Source organism: Salvelinus sp. IW2-2015, linkage group LG7, assembly GCF_002910315.2.
Source record: "Salvelinus sp. IW2-2015 linkage group LG7, ASM291031v2, whole genome shotgun sequence".
Classification (NCBI taxonomy): domain Eukaryota; kingdom Metazoa; phylum Chordata; class Actinopteri; order Salmoniformes; family Salmonidae; genus Salvelinus; species Salvelinus sp. IW2-2015.
In genome coordinates, this window is record NC_036847.1 from 26,164,595 (window position 1) to 26,170,702 (window position 6,108).

The 6,108-nt window shown below is 45.0% G+C and overlaps 1 pseudogene; it reads left to right on the top strand.

Annotated features, from left to right (window-relative positions):
• Positions 1–6,108, top strand: part of LOC111966117 (plexin-A2-like) — a 90,088-nt pseudogene that overhangs the window by 36,282 nt on the left and 47,698 nt on the right.

Sequence of the window (6,108 nt, forward strand, 5' to 3'; positions counted from 1 at the left end):
AATGCTGATCTAGATGCTGATCTAGATGCTGATCTAAATGCTGATCTAGATGCTGATCTACAAGGTGATCCGCCGATGCTGATCTAGATGCTACTCTAGTGCTCCCAGCCCAGTCACCTAACAGTCCTCAGTGTTACTTCAGTATTTCAGCAACCACTATAACAGTCCCAATCCCTATAACAGCTGTAGGGAAGGCCCCTGCTCCGGCACCTGCCCTGTCTCTCCTGTCTGTCTGTCTGTGTTTGTTTCAGCCAAGCCTGCCTTGTTTGTGTTGTGTATTATCCCTTGAGCCACGTAGCTACGACCCCCTCAAACATGAGCCTGACAGATCTACTTAAGTTCAGTTAAAATCATCTTTAATCATTTACTTACCTCAAAAACCTATTATCTTCTGAAAACACTTTTTTTTAATCTGAGGTAAAAACTTTCGAAAAAAGCTTGTGCAGGCAGGACGTTTTGGAGAGAAAGTCTTGTAGTTCGGTGTGTTGTTTGTTTGTAAAACTTTTCTGTGTGTGTTTGTGTGTGTGTGAAACAGCGGCCACACTCCTCTGATGGTGACAGGAACTAATCTGGATGTGGTTCAGGAGCCTAGGATACGCGTCAAGTACGGAGGCCGTGAGTCTGTCAACGTGAGTAGTACTACACACACACACACACACACACACTACACACATTACACACACTCACGTAGATGATGTGGAGGATGATTGATTCATTCAAATGCTTGTCCTGCTAACCCCCAACCTCCCCACAAACCATATTTCAAATCTCCCTTAATGCTCTAGCTAGTCTCTTAATGGAGCAGATGGAGAGGGGTTCCCATGCAGTATTTAATTAGAGAGTTTTAACACCATCAGGCTCCAGTCAGTCAGGGCCTCAGCTCTCTCTATACAGTCCCCCTCTAACCTGCTTAACCTTGTTGTTATGGTTTGAGACTTCAGTCTGAATTTGAAATACCYCAGACACTTTTCTGTAAATCTGGAGTGTAGGAGCAGGTTGGAGAGTGGATGGCTGGTGGAGTCTGAGGGTAGGAGCGTGGGGGGGCTGGCGGGCAGGGGTGAGAGGGTTGGGGGGCATGGGAGGGGTTGGATGGTGGTGGGTTTGGAAGGCTGGGGAAGACTGGGGGGCTGTTCTGTTCCTAGTGGGTTCTAATGGAAGATTAAGTGCTGTCAGAAGGCTTTGTTCAGCATAAAGAGCCCCTCTCTGTATAATCAAGGCCGGGGCAGGCGGGGGAATCGTTACAAATTGCATTTATGCTCTAGTCCTCTGGGTACATGTTTAATTAAGGGAATGGTATTTTTCCACCGCTGCGGTCGGTGGGTGGTCAGGGTGAAGGTGGGGAGGGCAGAGTAGAGGGAGGGAGGGAAATGTATTGTGGAACAACAGATATTGTGGAACAAGTGCTTCATGCCAGGAAATGCAGTGAATCATAAAGACATTGATACTACATGCTCAAACACAGCACAAACTTTAGGCAGATGCATACTGTACAGTCACAGAAATGATACATGCATACACACACAACACCACCATCATGACCACGTTCTCAAGTCTTTTTTTAATGGTCTCGTTATATAATGACTTACATCTCACACCTCACTAGAATCTTGCTTTTTGGGTCTCAGAGAATCTTTTTAGAGAATATCTGAACATATTTGTTCCAAAGTAGTGTCTCCTTACCTTCTGCATTCACAACCCTCCCCCACTCAGGCAGACTGTAGTTCACATAAGTGGTTCTGAGGGGGCTGTGTTTCTTCATGATTGCTTCAGTACCCAACATCAGAACTGTGCTCTAGGCCAGGGACCTTCAACTAGATTTTTTCTTGACCGCAAGAAGCCCACACATATAATATTTGACTAAAACAATAATTTTAAACGTTGCTTACATTTGTATATGATCACATGTATCTCTATTATGTGTAGGAATACTTAGTAAAATTGTAAATCACTTGGAGCTGATTTGTTGGTGTTTTTACAGTATTTTATGTCCAACAGTAACAAAAAATAATATATATATTTTGTTGGTCAGAAAACTTGGAGGGCCAAATAAAATCACCTGCGTGCCAAATTCAGCCCACGGGCCGCCAGTTGGCAAGCCCTGCCCTAGGCTTTTGTTCTACTACATGTCTTCATGTATGGACAGTTTCCCCATAAGACCCTTTTATATGAAGAAACCCAGAAGAAACACAGTCATTTTGGATCTAATGAAAGACAGACTCACTGCTTTATTCACACACGAAAAGAACTGGATCAGATCAGTAAGAATTCTTGTAAGCCTCTGAGCTGAAATAGGATTTGACTTGTGTGTGGGTGCTGTCTGCTGTGTCACTCAGGTGAAAGCAGAAAGCTTTGAACGCTCAGCGGCGTTCTCCTTTAAAGTGCAGTCTCACTTCGCCACACACACATACAGAGTGCCTCTCACAGACACTCGGCTCCTCTTTGATTTCCTTGCTCCAGAAGGAGGAGAAGAGAAGAAGCCGCTGTGTGAATTTTTATTAACTGCCTAGGTTACAATTATGGATCTCTTCATCCCTTCCTCTCGTCTTTGTCACAGGGGAAAGGCAAACAGCGCAGCAGCAGCCGTCCAATCAGGGCCCAGCCCAGAGCAGGCCTGTCAAGTCAGCCTTCAAAGTGTCATCTGCCTCCCACTAAATTGCCTCTCAATCTCCCTCCCTCCCCCCTTCCCTCTTGTCACCTGCACAATTCTTCACAAAGAAGAAGGCACAGAAAGGGAGACACTGTTTTTCATGATACGCTCTATACCTGTCACCGGTTCACAACTGAAACATTAATCATTGGCTCTGATTAAAGCTAAAAGGTGTATTTTTCCTCTAACAGAACCCCATTTTCTCCTATCTTCTCTTAAAGAATTTCCCCTGCCACATTCTGCACCATTAAGATGTCTGATTGGCTGATGTGATGTCATAATGAAATAGATACAGTAGAGTTTGCTTCCCAAATGGCACCCTGTTYCCTACAAAGTGCACTACTATGGGCCCTAGTAAAAAGTAGTGCACTATATAGGCGAATAGGGTGCCATTTGATTGTCAGAAGTGGAAACGATCAGCAGCAATTTGAGCTGATTAAAGAGAGAGAGAGACATATACATCACTAGGTCTATAGAGCAGCATAGCACCTACAGTCCTTATGCAATCAGACAGCTCTCTTTAGAACTTTGTCCTCCTAGGAAATGGTACATCACCCCCAAGAGGCATACGCTGAGTGTACAAAATTGCTGTTACGTACGCCTCGTGGAGGAGGGAACGCAACACCCTGCTACACTCAACTCCCCGTGGAGTGAAAGAGGTATGTGACTGTAGGTGCAGGTAAGGGTGACAAAGGCAGARAATATGACCGTTTCAAGRGAATTTATTTCCTTAACACGGTGAGGTGGGGGAAAGGGTCTGGACRGAACCAAAGCAAAGAAGGTAAAAGTTATAGACCCCTCTCCTACCTACCTACCTACCCACTACCTACCTACCCTTTTAGCACCTCCTGGCGCCCTAACCAAAATACAGGGGATGTTCCGCCCAGGTCTTACCTAGTGTGCATAGACAGTAAACACTACGGGTTATGTATGCCCGCAGGCCTCTTGCCTAAGCACTCCCTAGTTGCCTCCCCCTTCCCCCCTGGGAACACATGAAACAGAATAATTACTAACTTACAGTGAACAATTTCAATAATCAAAAACACTGACTCCTTTTGGCATACACATACCTCAGAAGTAGCAGCTACAAAAWACTTTCAACAAAACTGAGCAACAACCAACACAGGACTCTCTCCTGACGAAGGAACACTGGCTTTTATCCAGCTGGAGAAGGAGCTGGTAAATGAAAACAGCTGTTTCCCCTGATGAGAGGGAGGGTTCAGAGCTCCAATCATCGATGGGGCCGATCAATCAGCTGCTTAGAATCCAGGAAGCCATTTCCTGAAATRCACACATGCAAACACATACAAACCCAAAACAACACAGAAACTGGGGAACGTAACAATTGCTCTTTCCATGACAGATTGACCAGGTGAATCAAGTTGAAAGTTATTATTCCGTATTGATGCCACTTCAATCCATGTAGATGAAGGGGAGGAGAAAGGTCAAAGAAGGATTTTTAAGCTTTGAGACAGTTGAGACATGGATTGTGTGTGTGCCATTCAGAGGGTGAATGAGCAAGACAGCATATCTAAGTGCATTTGAACGGGGTATGGTTGTAGGTGCCAGGCGCACCGGTTTGAGTTTGTCAAGAACCGCAACGCTGGGTTTTTCATGCTCAACATTTCCCTGTGTGTATCAAGAATAGTCCACCACCCAAAGGACATCCAGCCAACTAGACACAACTGTGGAAAACATTGGAGTCAACATGGGCCAGCATCCCTGTGTAACGCTTTCCATGCCCTGACRAATTGAGGCTGTTGTGAGGGCAAAAGGTAGTGCAACTCAATATTAGGACAGTGTTCCTAATGTTTTGTCCACTCAGTGTATAATGAACACTCAGATAAAATTAAGGAATAGATGGTGACTCCAATATAGATACATCCTGCTCCCTCTCAATTACATCATGATAAAGGCTTGGTTAATAACCTCTCAGCTCCTACGTCTTCCAGTCTTGTCAGGTTATTTTCTCCTCATCCACTACGTCTGCACCATCCATCCCCTTCTCTCTCCACTCTCCATCTATCCATCCATACGACTAATATCAGAGCCATATTGTCAGAATGAACAGCTGGTGGAAACAAACAGGACAATGGATGTGGGGTAGGATTGATATCAGCCACTAATATCAGTCATTGGCCAGAGTATTGCTCACATAATCTTTGACCCTTGACCTAACAGAGCTGTCTCCTCTCTCGTACTCATGACCCCTGAAGCCCATTTCCTCTGCTGCCTCCCTCTCTCCAAGTCAGAGACCTGGCGCAGGGTGCCTGGGCTAAGTGGGCTGCTGCAGACTGCAGTAGATTCTGCTAATGAATTCAACCAGAGGGCCTGGACTGTTAACGTCACAGCTGCTGTACAGCGTACTACTCCATCCCCATCCAGTGCCTGTCAGCAGGCAAGATTCAAATGATTTCATAGCTGTTGCCCTGGAGCAACTGTATACTGGATGATGAAAGGGATCAATACTAAGGACCGGTAGGACCGACAGGACCAACAGGACCGATAGGACTGATAGGACTGATAGCTAAGGAACAATATTTACTGAAAATAAATGTTTCATAATTCATTTAAATGTGTACTAGTCTGGTTGGAGTAGAATACCTAAGGCTTTTCTAAGATGGTGGGTGGCAGGATAATTATTCTCTGCTACGTCATAGTAGCCTATACGAGCCCTGAGATGAATGACAGCATATGATATGGCTGCACATCTTGGGACTCAGATACACCATTTCTCTCATCACTACCCATATAAAACCCAATGCTGTTTTTCTTCACTACCCTGACATAGCCAGTATTTCCCTCTTCGAGTGGGAAAAATCAAGGTATTCGTAATATAAAAGCTTTTCGCTCAAAACTATGAGCAGTGAATTGGTTTATTCACCAGTGAATAAGGACGATTGGCCAGAATTTTAAGTTAATATGTAAAAATTCACAAGCAGCTTTATAATATTACAACACAGATAACCGTGTATACATGATGGTTTTCAGTTTTTGACTCTATAACTTTCATCATTCTACTCTCCCGTCAATATAATAGATAACAGAGAAGATCTTGTGAATCAACAATTAAATGTCAGCATGCTATGGAGGTGTATGCAGTTTTAACAGCTGCCTCTCTCTCGCTCTCTCTCTCTCTCTCTCTCTCTCTCTCCTCCTCTCTCCCTCTCTCTCTTTCTCCTCTCTCTCTCTCTCCTCTCTCTCTCTACTCTCCCTCTCTCCTCTCCCGCCAGCCTCATAATCCATGCATCTCAGACTGATGTTAGATGGCTCACAACAAACTGCACCACTCTCCGGCAGTAGAGGTCGAGCGTTTTTAACCCTTTAATTGTGCCAAATACACACCGCTCGAGTCCTAGCGTCGCAGCAGCACACAATGCACAGCTGTAATGCGGACTGTTTTCGTTAACCCGGAGCAGAGCCGACTCCTGCGTGAACCCCAACCCCAGTTCTCCACGGCC